The 17,089-nt window shown below is 37.9% G+C and overlaps 1 pseudogene; it reads right to left on the bottom strand.

The window, feature by feature from the left end:
* Positions 1 to 999: 999 nt before the first annotated feature.
* Positions 1,000 to 14,169, bottom strand: LOC127442348 (alanine--glyoxylate aminotransferase-like; annotated as a pseudogene).
* Between the last annotated feature and the right edge of the window lie 2,920 nt (positions 14,170 to 17,089).

Raw genomic sequence — 17,089 nt, 5'->3', positions numbered from 1 at the left:
TCAACTAAAACCTCCATAAACAGTCAAAGTAAGTTTTTAATACACATTTGAATGATTTTGAGAACAAAGAGTTCAGTTTACCCAAATTTTAAAATAAAAAATAACTAATTCTCTCCACAAATGTCAAAAATATTCAACCCCCAAAGTCAATCATTTGTGGAGCATTCTTTATCCTTAATAACAGCAAATAAATGTTTCAGGTAAGTGATCTCAGGCTTCAGACACCTCTCTATTAGAATTTTTACACATTTCTAATGAGCAAAAGCTTCCAGCTCATTGACATTCTTTGGTTTCTGTGCTGCCACTGCTTCCTTGAAATCCCAACAAAGGTTTGCTATGGGATTTTAATGATGGACTGAAAAGGCCATTTAAGGTCATTCCACGACCTATCCCTGAACCAGATTTTGGACAACTTGGATGTATCCTTGGTGTTATTGTCTTGCTGGAAAGTCCAGTGATCACCAAGCTTCAATTTACACACTGAAGGCATCACATTTTTCATGCCAAAATGGCCCGATACCTGAACGAATCCATGGTGTCAGTCACATAGTCAGTATAGCCGTTTCCTGCAGGTGCAAAACATTCCCATAACAGGACTGACCCACCTCCATGCTTGACTGTTGGGGATGGTGTCGTTCTTGTCATCACCTTGTCATCATACTCCAGACATACTGCTGACCCATGGGTCTAAAACTCATTTTCAGTTTAGTGTCATACGTCTATAAAACCTTCTTCCAGGACTCCACAGGTCTTTCCTAATTACTTATTGAATATTCAGTCAACTGGAGTCAACATTTCCCTTGGTGATGTTTTGCTTTCTTCCACACCCCAAGTAGGTTGCTGTTGTACCATTTATAAAAATGTATGAATGGTGCTGCCAACTTTGTCTATTGGAAATTGAAGTGCCTTGGAAATACTTTTAGCCATGACCCTTTCTTGTGTAATGAAATAATCTTCTCTATTAGCCTTTGAGACAGCTTATTTTTAATTGCATTTTTTTTGCATAGAAATAAATTTTTGCTTACAATGCTAAACTTACATTTTAAAACTTAAATAAGTGCCATTGCAGATTGATGACTTAATTTTGTTTTAAAACAATTAAAACAATATATGTGTAGCCTTACATATATAAGAAACAGCTACATGCAATAGGGGTTGAATAATTATGACATGGCTGTATTTTAAAAAAATCCCACTATTTAGAAATATTAGGTTATATATTCACACTATGACTTTGAATGTGTCACTCAACTGATATAGATGTAAAGTTTAAAAATTCTGGGTCATCATAAAAGCTTACCTTTGTAAATCCTTACTGTCTTGGGTGGGGGGGGATTGAATAATTTCGATTGCAACTGTATAAATATACATTATTATTTTTTATTTTTTTTTATTCACATAGATTTGCTGAATGGGTTTTGAATGAGTCATCTAAAATGGCCTTCTTCAGTGTAGTCTCTCTTTAGGCTTTGGTCTTTCGACAGTGCTTTAAAGCATCTTCAAGAGCCATCGCAGCATTGGCCTTGTTACAGTTGTATCCCATGAGACCGATCCGCAACACGTAGAAATCAGTTCAGTGGATCATTCAGACACATAGTATAATGTATTGTCATGCACTACCATAATTGACAAGCTTTTACTCACCATGCCAACAGAGGGCCCTAAACCTCCTGTAAACTCCGTTTGGTGATGCTTCATGATATATGCTAGCAATTCCCGCCAGTTATATCCCTCAGGGATGGCAATGGTGGTGACTGAGGGTAATCTCAAGTCCTTTGGAAAGGAGAACAATATTTAAACACTTTATTAATTTTAAGAATATCACTACACCCTGAAAGAGAACACAGGAAGTCAATAGTAACTTTACCCTGTCCTTGATAAAAAGCTTCAAGCCAAGGTCTTCCAAGCCCTTCCAAAGATACTCAAAACTTCGTTATGATGTCTCCATGAGTTCTCAAGCCCCTTAAGCAAACATTATAGATCTATTAACCCCATTACATCAGATACCTCATTCATTAAAAATACAATCAAAATGTATTAATTGCAATATCATAAATTCATATATCTTAAAGGAATAGTTCAACCAAAAATGAAAATTCTCTCATCATTTACTCAATCTCATGCCATCCCAGATGTGTATGACTTTATTTCTTCTAATGAACACAAAACAAAGATTTTAGAAGAATTTTTCAGCTCTGTAGGTCCATACAATGCAAGTGAATGGTGACCAGAACTTTGAAGCACCAAAAAGGAGATAAAGCCAGCATAAAAAGTAATCCATATGACTCCAGTGGTTAAATCTATATTTTCAGAAGTAGTCCAGTTGGTTTTGGGTGTCAAGATGTAAACTGAAAAATGTGTTATATTTTGGTCTGTTGTCACTCAAAACCAACTGGATCGGAGTCACGTGACGCCATGGAAGGAGCAGACGTGTGAGAGACGAGCTCTGTGCACTTTGCTGAATTTTCGATTATTTTCATATTATAATCTGGTGAATTTTGATACACCCAGTTACACATTTGCCCTTTGTTGCAAAAAATGGCAAAGAAGTCAAAATCCTCGGGCTCTGGAGACATTAAAAGACACTTACATGTTCAGGATGAAAGCCCCGACAGACCTACAGACCGGGGGCTCGATTTGGATGGCGCGACCAAAGTTGATCTGGAACGTCTCCTTGAAAAGCTTGAAGAGCTTGAGAATAGAAGCCGCAGGAATAATGTCAGAATTGTTGGAATTCCTGAGCACGAGGAGGGCAGAGATATGGTGAAATTCCTTGACGAGTTTTTCCCGAGTCTGCTCGACATAACAAGCCACAAGCTGGAAATCGAGTGAGCTCACAGAGTGCCGGCTCGGAGATCTGCTGAGGGAGACAGGCCCAGATCGATTCTGGCCAGATTTCTGAGATCATCCGATAAAGATCTTGTGTTGCGCCAGGCGAGGAGCAAAGGGAAGTTTTCTTGGAAGAACCATAATATTTTCTTGTTCCCGGACTTTGCGAGTTCGACAAGAGAGAAACGCAATCGGTTCAAGGAATGTAAGAAACTCTTACATCAGAAAAAGATCTCGTTCGCTCTAATGTTTCCAGCAAAACTGAGAAAAGAAACGAAAAACGGTCGCAAAGTATTTACATGTCCAAATCTGGCAATGTCTTTTATAGAATCAATGTCTGAGTAAACCATTGGATGTTTCTCATGTGAGTGGGTCTGACTCGCTGTACTTACTCTTGAGGAAGCTGGGCGACATTTTGGGTTTTTTGCGTTGGCTCCGCCGTGCGGCTGGAGCTTGTTTTGTGAATAACACTTTTCCTAAAAAAACTTTTGCATTGATGAAAGATTACTTTTGCATTGAGGTTCCTGGACAGATTGAGAGTGGACACTATGGATGACCGCAAAATATCTACATGCTCACACAAAGGATGTCTTTTATAGAGTTGATGGATTGTGTAGGTCATGGTATATACTTTTATGCAGCCTCCGAGTGAATTGACTCGACCATCCGGGGAACCGGGATGCTGGTTTTGTTTCTTTTTGTATTAGTTCCGCCTAGCGGCTGGAGCTTGTTCTGTTGAATAACACTCCTTTGGAACAGCTGTGGATTAATCTATTCGTTCTTCGTGCTTATTCCTCCTGCTGGCTGTAGTTTGTTTTGAGTTTTTTTACGGGACATTGAATGATTACGTCATCCGCTGAACTCATAACAGCCGGCTCACTGAACATTCGTTTGTCTATCCGAGGAATCTGAACGGTTTTATATCAGCTGGAATTTGTTTTGTGGAAGATCACACCTTTAAAACAGTTCTGTGAATGAATCTACACATTCTTTGTGTTCATTCTTCCTATTGACTGGGTTTATTTCACAAAGTATTTTCTGTTATGTAATTTTGCTTCACAAATTTGTGAGGCAAAATTGAGCAATCCGATGGCAAAATTGTTGTGGGGACTCGTGGGTGTTCCTGGACCTTTTGAGTTTAGAGGGATTGTCGCCGGTTGGCGCTTTCGTGCACGGGGTTAATGGGTTTTCTTTTTTCTGTTTGTTTTGTTCGGGGGGGTGTTCAGGGGTTTGATTGTTTCACTAATGGGGAATGTGGTCTGTATAATTTTGTTTTTCACACACAATTATTTTTTTTATTATATCAATATGTCAGTTGTTAATATGAGTGTACTATCTCTCTCCACATGGAATGTGAATGGGTTGGGGCACCCCATAAAAAGAAGGAAAGTTATTACTTTTCTTAAACGTAAAAAAATATGATATAGTGTTTCTTCAAGAAACACATCTCTCCCCGCAGGAAGCTGAAAAATTTGGGAAGATATGGGGCGGACATGTTTTTTTAGTGCTGGCTCAAGTAAGAGCAAGGGAGTCATTATATTGGTAAATAAACAGCTACAATTCAAATGTCTCAAACAGATTAAAGATAAATTAGGAAGAGTCATTATTGTGTTAGTTGAAATTCAAGGGCAAAGGTTTATTTTGGCTAATATTTACGCACCTAACACTGATGATCAGGGCTTTTTTATAGATCTTGTAGGGTTGTTGCAAGCCGCTGGCACCCCTCATGATATAATATTGGGAGGAGACTTTAATATTTTGATGGACTCAGTCCTTGATCACTGTGAAGCAAAAGTGTGTAAGCCCCCTAGAGCAACACTGATGCTTCACAGGATGTGTAAAAATCTTGGTCTTACGGATATTTGGAATCTTTTGAACCCATCTGGTAGGGACTATACATTTTTTTCATTAGTCCATAAGATTTATTTTAGAATCCCTAATTTCATCTGTTGTTGATTGCCCAATTGGAAATATTTTAGTCTCAGATCACGCCCTGGTGAGTTTAGAGGTGATGCCACATATAGAGAAAAAGAAATCATATAGTTGGCGCCTTAATGTGTCCCTTTTGCAAAATCCTGATTTCCAACAAATGTTAAAGACTGAAATCAGTGTTTATATGGAGACCAACTGGTCCTCGGTATCCACTGTGGGCATGGCTTGGGAGGCACTTAAGGCGGTTCTTAGGGGTCGGATCATACAGTATGCCTCATTCATTAAAAAAATCCAAAGTACGAGAACTCGTGGAGTTGGAAGGAAATAAAAAAGTGCAGAGGCAGAGCTGAAGTGCCGAATGTCGTCTGATAGTCTCAGAGAATTGACCCGATTGAAATACAGATATAATACTATTTTGTCGCAGAAAGAGGATTTTTGGTTGTTCAGGGCAAAACAGTCATACTTTGAGTCAGGTGACAAAGCAGGGAAGCTTTTGGCTAGATATATAAAGCAGAGAGAGTCTTTTTCTACCATTCCCTCAGTGAAATCTGCTGGTGGTGAAATTTTTACCTCAGCCATTGATATTAATAATGCTTTTAAAGAATTCTATCTTGATCTCTATAGTTCCACATCTTCGTCTACTGATGAAGATATTAAAAATTTTGTGGAACCATTAGATCTCCCTAAACTGACGACTGAGCAAAAAATTTCTCTTGATTCTGAGATAACCTTGAACCTACAGGCAAGGCTCCGGGGCCAGATGGTTTTGCCGCTGAATTTTTTAGATCTTATGCTACAGAACTGGCTCCACTTTTGTTAGAAGTTTATACTGAATCATTAAAGAATGGAAAGCTTCCTCCAACCATGACACAGGCCCGGATCAATCTGATTCTTAAAAAGGACAAAGATCCAAGCGAGTGTAAAAGTTACCATCCAATTTCCCTGATCCAGCTAGAAGTAAACATTTTGGCTAAAATTTTGGCTAACAGATTAAGTAAAGTTATGACATTTCTTATACATATAGATCAGGTGGGGTTTTTCGGGGCCGCAGCTCTTCTGATAACATTAGGCGTTTCATCGATATTATGTGGTCAGTAGCGAATGATCAGTCTCCGGTCGCTGCCATCTCACTTGACGCCGAAAAGGCGTTTGATATGGTAGAATGGGATTATCTTTTTAAGATTTTGGAAATGTATGGGTTCGGGAGTACGTTTATTGGTTGGATCAAGTTGTAAGGTCAAGTTGTGGATGTAAGGTTGCCCTCTTTCCCCATTATTGTTCTGTCTTGCCCTGGAAACATTAGCAGCTGCGATAAGAAAGGAAGATGATTTTCCATGGGTGGTGGCGGGAGGTGTGGCGCATAAGCTTCTGCTTTATGCAGATGATATTTTATTATTTGTCTCTGACCCTAATAAATCTATGCCTTGCCTCCACAGAATTGTTAATTCCTTTTCCAAATTCTCAGGATACAAAGTCAACTGGTCTAAATCCGAAGCATTGGCTCTGACAGCGTACTGTCCAGTAACGGCCTTTCAGCCAGGTGCCTTCCAGTGGCCCAAACAGTGCATTAAGTATTTGGGCATTTTATTCCCCAAAAATTTGTCTGATTTAGTTAGAGTTAATTTTGACCCCTTAATAAAACGGTTTTCGAGCGATGTGGGCAGGTGGGCTTCATTACATTTATCGATGATGGGGAAGGTTAATGTTATTAAAATGAACTGTATTCCAAAATTTAATTACCTGCTACAGTCTCTCCCGGTAGATGTCCCCCTCTCTTATTTCAAGCAATTTGAAAGCATAGCGAAGTCTTTCATTTGGAATGGTAAACGTCCCAAATTACAATTCAATAAGTTACATGGACCGATTGACAAAGGTGGGCTCGGCTTACCCAAGATTTCGTTTTATTATTATGCATTCGGTCTCAGACATTTGGCTCATTGGTCGCTTCCACCTGAAAGAGCCCCTCCCTGGTTCTGCATTGAACAAGAACTTCTTGCCCCTATATTGCAATTGCAATGTCTTTCTACCAGGCTGCCCAGAGAACTAAAGATACATCCCGTTATCTCACACATGCAGTTAGTGTGGACAAAGGTTTCCCGCGTGCTCAATTCGGACATTCACCTGAATGTTGACAAGTATTTGGTTAAACCCTAAACTGTGTATTAATAAGTCCCCTTTTTGCTGGACAGAATGGATTGAGAAGGGAGTTGCTACGCTGAGTGACCTGTATGAAAATGGAGCATTGAGATCCTTTGAAAATATTACACACCGGTTTGGGATTCCCAGATCTCAATTCTTCAGGTACTTACAGCTGCGCCATCTATTTTGTACCATCTTTGGGTGTAGTATGCAGCCCCCTAAAGCTGCAGACACTCTTGAGATGGTACTAGCGGCTTTTGGAAAGGGTCATGAGGCTTCAGCGTACTATTCCTGGCTAATTCAGAGTCTAGGGGATGGGGTTTTGACATCTCTCAAGAAGTTATGGGAGAATGACTTGAATTTAGAACTGGAGGATGAAGAATGGGGTAGGATTTTAAAAAATGCCAAGTCTATGTCTAGGGATGCAAGGATGCGCCTCATTCAATTTAAGATTCTGCATCGATTTTATTGGACTCCCTCTAGATTGCATAGGCTTGGTCTTAAAGATACACCCACCTGTTGGTGATGCCAATCAGAGGATGGGGACATAGCCCATGTTTTTTGGTATTGTACTAAGATTCAAGAGTTTTGGTCGAGGGTTCAGATTTATGTCTGTGAGATCCTGAGCACTCAGATTTCATTCTGCCACAGACTTTGTATTTTGGGGGATGGGGCAGGGGTTAACTTAGGGAACATACACATTGAAAACTGGGTCCTTACCAGTGTGATGATCGGCAGGAAAGTGATCCTTGGGGGATGGAAGTCGGCTGGTGCACCCTCATTTCATGAGTGGTGCACCGAATTGGGCACAGTGGCGGCCTTTGAAAAGATGTCGCATAGGCGGCTGGGCAGCTTGGGTGCCTTTGAGAAGAAGTGGGGCACTTATTTGGCCTTCTTGGAGGGTGCCAGGGGGGAACAGTGGAGAGGGACAGTTTAAATGGTGTGTATGTAATTAATTGATGTGTGGAACCCTTTTTCTTTTTTGTTGGGCAATTGTTTATTTTTTTATATCGGAGTCTTTTTTTTTTGGACTGTTTGCTTGTATGTGTGTCTGTTATTATTCTGTGTCTGACCACTGGGTTGTGTGTTGGGTGGGTGGGGGGGGAGGAGGGAGGGAGCGGGGTATATTTTGTTGAAAATTGATTCCGTGTTTTCATGTGCTGTTTATGTTGATTTGAGTGTGGCATCAATAAAAATTATTAATGACAAAACCAACTGGATCGCTTCAGAAGACATTGATTAAACCACTGGAGTCTGATGGATTACGTTTTTGCTGACTTTATCTGCTTTTTGGAGTTCTGGTCACCATTCACATGCATTGTATAGGCCTACAGAGCTGAGATAATCTTCTAATAATCTTTGTTTGTGTTCAGCAGATGAAAGTCATATACGTCTTGGATGGCATGAGGGTGAGTAAATGAATAGAATTTTCATTTTTGGGTGAACTAACTAGAGGTAGACCAATATATGTCAATAGTTGCCGATAGTTTTTTCATCATTTCTTCATTTCAAAATAAATGTCCTGTGTTATGCACCAAATCTTCATTTTTTCTGGTTATTATTGGGATTTTGATTGAACAAAAAACTGCATGTGGGATTTTATTTGTTTTGGACTCTTTGTCTTTGCCCGCCACAGTAAAAACATTTTTTTTTTTGACATTTTATGAATTGATTTTAAAAACGGTCTGCCGATTAATCAGTTATCGGCCTTTCCCACCACCTTAGTTATCGGTATCGGCAAAATGCACTATTGATTGACCTCTAGAACTAACCTTTTAAGCAACCATACTGTTATTATTTTTTTAACAAATGCATGGTTTTGGAAAAACCAGTGAGCCCTTTATCTTATATAGACTTTAGGACCAAAAAGTGAACCAACAGCTCTGCTGTAAATATTTAATTTGAGTCATACAAGTAGAAATATATATCTAGCCACTTGTTTTACCGTTTCTGCAAGGATTGCCAGACTTTCCCTCAGGGCAAAGAACCCAGACACAGGTCCTGTGTGATGGTATCTGGAACACAGTTTAGTTAGTTTTAAAAAATCATAACTCAGTCTTCTATTGAGCTTCGCAAGAGCATCATTTTGTGTATGTAATACTTACATTCTATCTGGCTTGCCATCATTTCCCCAGTAATTGGACAAATGGGTCATATCAAGGAGGTAGGATACTGGCTTCATTTTCCTGTTAAACATCTTATGGCTATATCACATTTGAGGGGAAATACACAAAATTAGTGAACTCCCTTTTTGTTAGAATAATGAAGTCATTTACACATGCACTCCTCACCATGCTCTTTCACCGAATGAAATTGGCGCTGTCCCGGGAGGAGCATTCAAGGCTTTCTGGTTTCCAGTATACAGGATATCAATATCTACAGAGAAAAATAGGATTCATAATGTATAAAATTAAATGAATCCAAGCCACAGTATTTCCACAGAAATTTAAAGTATGCACTTGTAAATTTAATCTATATCAAATGGTTTCCCACTCACTTTGTTGGTCCATTAAAAGTGGTGTAGCTCCCAATGATGCCACTGAATCCACTAAAAACAAACAGTTGTATCTGTGTAGAGAAAACCCATGCAAAATAAGTATATTATATGTCTTACACTCTATAATAAAAGTAATGGACGTTATAGACATTTATATTCCTAGCAGGGCGGATCTACCGGGGTGGCATAAAAAGCAGAAAAAGCATTGCCACCACATCTGCCACCCCAACATAAGTATCCAAATGTATTAATTATAAATGTAAGTATATTATAGTTGATGTTGACATTGTTTAGGGGTTTATACATGTCAAACTGCCTAAACTCTCACCGAACGCATAGGTTACTACAGACCCGTAGCGTGAGTGATTACAGCAGTGACTAATCCTGTGATTATTTACAGCAGCTGCAGCGGCCAGTCGCAACATCGACTAATCGCCTACCTACTGTTGCAGCGCATGTACAGTGTTTGGGCTCTTGCGGGTTGATGAGCTAATGTCCTCAACCAACAATGACCACATGGACAAACACGTGGAAAAAAGAGAGGTAAAGATGAATTTCTCAGCTGTTTCCAAGTATTCACTGAATGATTATTAGATACATCACTGTCAGTTATGGGTTGAGATGGGTTGAGATGGATGAAAAGTGTCCACACCACTTTCTGAAATAGCTTTCGTCAGGTATGTGTATAATCCAGACGAAACATCTCCAGTTCTTGACTACGATTTTCTATTTCATCTGTGTGTGTTTTGACTGCCGATCCGGTGCTGGAATGAGTTATTTTGAATGTTATTATAAGTGTTTATTGTGGCTGTTATCAGTGTCGTTTAGTGTCAGCAGTTTTTCCGCAGCTCGCGCTCTTTTCTGTGTCCCCCACTGTGATTACCTTCTCGGCCGTATTGTTTGTGTGTATGTGAAGAGTGTGTGTTGTCTTTTTCTCTTTCTCTCCCTCTCTCTTAATGGCTCTCAGGTGTGTGGTATCCAGGTGAGCTGATTGTTGATGGGGCGCACCGGTGCGCAGTGTGTTTCCTCCCTATATAAACTGAGTGTTTCATGGCTGGGTTGTTCGATGGGAGTTGGTTGTTCGTGAGCTGTGTCATCTCGTTCACGGGCGCTTAGGTGCATATTGACTTTTTTCCGGGTTCCCGCTGCTGGTGTGGAGAGTTTGTGGTTGTCGTTGTCTGAATTTCGGAGTTCGCTGTTTTTCATATACAGAACTGTCAATAAATGTGTCTGTGTTTCCACTACTCTCCTCTTCCCGCATCTGTTACTGCATTTCATTTTTAAATTGTAACACCCATCCACTGACGTACAGATGCAATCTTGTTTTATTAAAATAAAAAGTTATATTTGGGCGAATTAGAATCCAAAACCTCTAAAAACAAAAGGCAAAAATTGACTACTAGATCAATCAGTCATGTTCTTAATCAAAGAGCTGATCTATGTATTCATCTACTGACTAACAAAATCCCAAGATTGGTAGTGGCAGATGTAGGGATGAAATAACCATATTATGTGAAATATTTGGGTGCTTGAATCAGTTGTTAAGTATGACTGTTGATCAAAACAGGTAATTTAAAAGAATCTTTTACTGCGCATTGCATAATTAATATTCATGAGTTATGCAGCACTGCCCCACACACAATTTTCTGTACAGTTTATTTATTTATTTATTTAGACATAACTTTTTGTTAATCTTCGCTTTCAAATGGATTATTCCAGCTCTTACAAAGGCGACAGGCCTACAGGACTTTGTTAGCAGAATAACAAGGGATATGCATGCATTTTCCATCCATGGGTACACTTAACCAAATAAAAAAATTTGGCCCGCATAAGATGGTGACGTTTAGTCCAGATTGCCGGTTCTATATGTGAAGCTTAGGAACATTTAGAATTTGTAGATGTGTTTAATAGACAAAGTCTTGGTGCTCTGGAGACATCCATTGCTTATTTTGTATTATGCAAAAAATGATTTATTTTTGTTGGCAAATTAGTAGCAAAATGGTTACTATGTGGTTCCTTTGGAAATGCAGTTGTATCGCAAATTCATGGACATTTCTAATATGATAGTGACTCATTTAATGAACTTGTACTTGTTGCAATGAAGCTTGGTACCTTAATCCATAAGAACTACGCATGGGCGCTTGCTTTGGTGTTGCCACCCCTCATAGTCTGCAAGCAACCCCCTTGCCACCCCATAAAACATTTCTAGATCCGCCCCTGATTCCTAGCATTAGCTTTTACACAAAGCCATTTAAAAGAAAGTCTACAAGTAACATAACCTCTCCATGTGTGAGAAAGAAGAGAACTGGCTTATGTTTAGCCAGAGCCTGTGGAATAATAGACATTGGCTATTGAGTATGTTAATAATAGCAAGGAAAATCCAAAGTCATATAATTGGCAGTGGGGGCACATTACTGATTACTTTTAAGATTTTGTTTTTCCACTCAACAAAATCAAATAATGCCTATATTTCCTCCTTGTTCATTGACTCTTTAGGAGGGGAATGCAACAAGAAAGATGTATAACCCAAGTAAAGATATTAAAAAAAGTTAACTTAAAGAATATTCCATGTTCAATACAAGTTAAGGTCAGATGACAGCATTTGTGCACTGTAAAAAATGTCCATAATTTTAACGGTAAAAGACTGTAAAAATGCTACAGTAAAAAAAAAAAAAAAAAAAAAAAAAAACTTTAATTGGTTAATGGGACCTTAAAATATACGGTAAAAAATTATCAAATATTTAAAAAGACAATACATGTCATTTTACTGTAAAATGTTGTAAAAAAAAAAATATATTTTTTAGATGTAAAAAGTATGATTTTACAGTATAATGGTAAAAATGTATATTATATTTAACAAGAGAGTACACGTACTTTTTATGGTACATTATTGTTAAAATTACAGTAAAAAAACTATAACTGGGCATTCCCATAATTCCCTGCGTGACCCATTACATTTCATTATATTTTATGGGAATAGTAATGTTTCTTATTTTTAATATCACATCTACATTGGGGTGTTCTGTGTTATATTTGATGTAGTTTAGTTAATGTTCACTGCATTATTTTAATTTCACATGTATTACCCTGATGGGGTTTTGTGTTTGTGTTTGTGTGAGTGACACTGCATGAGCACTGTCTTGACATGTTTATTGATCATTGCTCTTGGAAAGGCCACTATTGATGAACTTGTTTACAGCGTCATGGCAATAAAATTGTAAAATTGGATATAACTTTACACAAAAAAGGTTATTTTATCACACTAAAATCATGTTAATACACATATTGTTTGCATCTTGTGTCTATACTTTTGAAATAGTAAGCATTTTAACGTTTACAGATTGTCCCCATTCACTTCCATTGCAAGTGCCTCAATGTAATCCAGATTTGTGTTTTTTTTTTTTAATAAAGAAAATGAGGGAGTCGAATTATTTTTAGTGGTAATTAACATTGTGCCACAAATGCTGTCGATTGAGCTGAACTTACATTGAACCCAGAATATTCATTTAATTGAAAGTCTGTACTGTAACTGTAATCAGATGGGAGAAAATGAGACAATATGCAATAAAAGTTGGTCTTATAAATGCAACATCAAATCACTATTTTACCTGTTCAATTTCTTCATTTGTAAAATGTCCTCCAGGTGTTTTGACCAATGTTTGAACCTTTGCACCTGTTGAAACAAAGAGGTCATCCACTGAACATTAGCAGATCATGGTGAATTTCAATAGGCTACAATAACGCAGTGACATTAACAGATCCTTACCCATCCGTTCAGCAATTTCTGCGACTCGTTCTCCCCAAATTCCATTGATGGCAACGAAAACACTTTCTCCAGGTTCCACAACGTTGAACACTGCGCACTCCATCGCGGTGTGGCCAGAACCACTCATGGCCAATGTCATGTTGTTACTGGTCTGAAATGCGCATTGGATACCCTTCTTGATATCATCCATAATCTACAACAACATCAAAAATGCGAGCATTTGTTGTTAAAATCTTACATGATCCAAGTTTTAAACAGTTTGCACAAAAAAAGGCAGCTCTGATACTTCGAACACCACATCATTATATGAGGGTTGTAAAATGCGTGTGTGCGTAAAAGTGGAGCGTAAAATTTACCCCAAACATTTCTGTGTGCATATGGCCTATTATAGGTCTTCCTCCTGCTGCTAAAATACGAGGCGGCACATTAGAGGGTCCTGGCCCAAAAAGGTATCGGAAAGGTGCCTCGAGTGGCCGGAGCATGCATGCTGGTGTAGGAATGGTAACAGAAGACATCACGCGGTGGATGATGTGTTTTGTGGACAGCGCGCATTCCAAAGGCACCTGCTGCGCCAAGAGGGCGCACCTGGAGAGAACCGACCTCGCCATCATCTTTCCTCTCGCTTCAGTTCGTAGACTGCGAAAGGGCAAAAAAAAAAAAAAAAAAAAAAAAAAAAAAAACTTTGCGTTTGTCGAACATTTTAAACAAACGGTTCTTTGACCCCTGCAACGCTTAGCAACATGCGTCATATTTTTGGAAAAAATGCCCCCGTCTTTCATCTTCCAAACTAGGTATAACGGTTCACAGTTGTGGTAATGGTGACGAAAAATATGTCCAGTGGTAAGACTGCATGTTTTTGTCCGTAAAATCTTTCTTCCTTAAGTCGATTGAGTCTTAGAGTCAATAATTTAACCCCCAGTTTCCTCTCACCTCACACAAAAACGCACTTACAGATGGCACATGTGGTTATCTTAACTGTTTTCACAGAGCTGAGCTGCCATGTGCTGGGATACTTGAATGTTACAGACTAGATGTTGGGTGGGATTAAAGTTTGGTACTACTAGTGCTTGAATAAGATGACAACCCCTAGATCTTGCTCGCTTCAGGTAGAAAATGTCTTTATTTTCAAATAAATGAAAAAGTGTAAGTGTAACTGCTTAAATAAATACATATTTGCTCTTAAGAGTCCTTAAAGTGATAGCTCACCCAAAATGAAAAATGTCTCATTATTTACTAACCCTAATGCCATCCCAGATGTGTATGACTTTATTTCTTCTGCTGAACACAAAGGTTTTTAGAAGAATTTTCATGTCCTCACAATGCAAGTAAATGGGGACCTAAATTTTGAAGCTCCAAAAGCACATAAAGGCAGCATAAAATTAATCCATAAGACTTCAGTGGTTTAATCCATGTCTTCTGAAACGATATGATAGGAGTTTGTGAGAAACAGATCAATATTTAAGTCCTTTTTTTTTTTTTTTTTTTTACTATAAATCTCCACTTTTACATTCTTCTATATCCACCCACACCCATCTATATGAAGATATAGATTTAACCACTGGAGTTGTATGGATTACTTTTATGCTGCCTTTATGTGCATTTTGGAGCTTCAAAATTGTGGTACCTATTCACTTGCATTGTATGGACCTACAGAGATATTCTTCTAAAAATCTTTGTTTGTGTTCAGCAGAAAGTAAATATTGAATAAGTAATACACAGCTGGGATGGCATGAGGGTGAGTAAATGATGAGAGAATTTTCATTTTTGGGTGAACTATCCCTTTAAGATATATATCAATTTAAAGCAAGCAACTATGTAATATAGTTCAGGACTTCATTTATTTTGCATAATTATGATAGGCTCAAAACTAGGAAAAGCACTTACTATGACTTATTATGCACCTAAAACATAAAACTGCTGTTTTATCCAAAAAGACAAAATTAATATACGTGTTTTGTTTTGCATCCTTGTACAACAAGGTGCTCTATTGATTAATTCATTGTTTACACCAGCTCAGAGGAGGAGTGTCCCCTTATCAATAGCCTATTGGTTAATGTCAATAAACACACATACACACACTGACACATTCAACTCATATTTCAAATGTTCCCCACATACTTAGAACAGCAAATTATGTTGATCCAGAGCATGTTAATTTCCAATTAGTGGAGCACATACTAATTATTTGTTGATATCGCAGTAGGAATTTTTAAGTTTCTTCAAACAAAGGTTTTTGTAAGGACTTTTGGGGGATGATGAGTTCAGAAGGGTAATTTATAATCTGTTCACCTCTAAACAGTGTTTAAATGGAGCTGTCTTGTTGAAAATGTCCTAGTGTTATATTTAAACAAGCATCTGTAATAAGCTATGCGATCAATATTATCGACCTAATATACTGTATGTAACATATTTCTAACAAATATAACAGATCAGTGGAATGCTCACATTATTCAACTGCTAAGTCTGTTTTATGTTTGTAAATTAGATTGTGAAGGTGCTTCATGAACTTAAATATGTTTATGACATTTTAATATGTTTGATTTTCAGTTATGTTATACAAAGTTGACTATATGTATGTAACTATTTACCATGTCAAGTTCACGCTGTTCCATATGACATGCATGTCCCCGTTATTAATATGCTTACTTTGTACAAACATGCCTGACCAGAACACAGTGATTCTCCAAAAACACACTAGATGTTTGTCAGAAGAAGCAGATACTTATGTCAGAGCAGGGACTTTGACCAGAGCACCAGTCCCCACTACTTATCCTGCAGTAAATAATTAGTCTACACAGTAAATAAGTGGAAGCACAATGTTTACCCTTGTGTGCCCTTTGCACTCTGGTGGGGCTCAAAACCCACTTAACACACAGAGGACCTCATGCACAGTACGGGACAGAATTGGAGGCAGATGCAACTCAACTCTTGCCATGCTTTTGTGAAGGACAAGACATGCACTCTGATAACTGTAACAACTGACTAATGGAGAGGTCCAGGCAGACATCATGTGTCATTATCACTTGAATGACCTTGACCCTATTACACTAATTCATTTTTTTAAATTGTAGTAATGTCTACGTGTTTGACAGGTTAGGTGATATCTAATCGACATCTGCTTGCATATTGAGGCAATCAAGTGGACTGAATGATGTCAGCTTGCCAGCAGGTGGGGCTGTTCTACCAAGACCATTGCAGTCCATGAAAGTTGATACATTAATTAGACTTGATTACAATAGCCTATATATTTAGAATAAACAATAAAGATATAGGTAATATAGAATAATATAGATATTTAATATATTTCTAAGATGTTTTTCTCCTGTTGCATGCTATATAAATATTAAAAACAATGTAATGATTAATGTTTCATTTTGGAATAGTTATTTCTTTTTCTTTTAGAATAGTGTCATTGCTTAAATAGCCGGGACAACGTTTTTATGGGTGGAGCAGACCCCTCCTTGCCCATGCTCAATGTGTATGTTATACCATAGGGTATACCATATTTAGACTTCTAAATATGTTACTCTTGCAAGGGGCCCCTTCCTAAAATATAAATGCAGATATAGATTTTCACATTAACCAACGCAAAGACAAGTTGTTCCCAAATTAAAATAAATGGCTTTCATTTGTCATACTAAAGCCAAAACTAACAAATTATTATAATGTTATCTGGAAAACATTTATTTTAAGGTAACAGCATACCTATTTTATTTATATATATTTGTATATCAATTTTTGCAATAATTATGTTGGCAAATAGTGCCATACAACCAATGAGCAAGCCAAGAACAAGAGTGGCAATGAAAAACTTTCTAGAAACATACATATTTTATAAACATATCTATGTTGCAAGGAAGGAGCGATAAATACTTTGAAATATACAGTAAATTTAACAAAAGTTTATGCAGATTTTGTTTTTATTT

This window comes from Myxocyprinus asiaticus, chromosome 6, assembly GCF_019703515.2.
Source record: "Myxocyprinus asiaticus isolate MX2 ecotype Aquarium Trade chromosome 6, UBuf_Myxa_2, whole genome shotgun sequence".
In the NCBI taxonomy this organism is placed as follows: Eukaryota; Metazoa; Chordata; class Actinopteri; order Cypriniformes; family Catostomidae; genus Myxocyprinus; species Myxocyprinus asiaticus.
The sequence above is the reverse complement of the archived record's forward strand: the minus strand, read 5'-3'. Positions and strand labels throughout refer to the sequence as shown.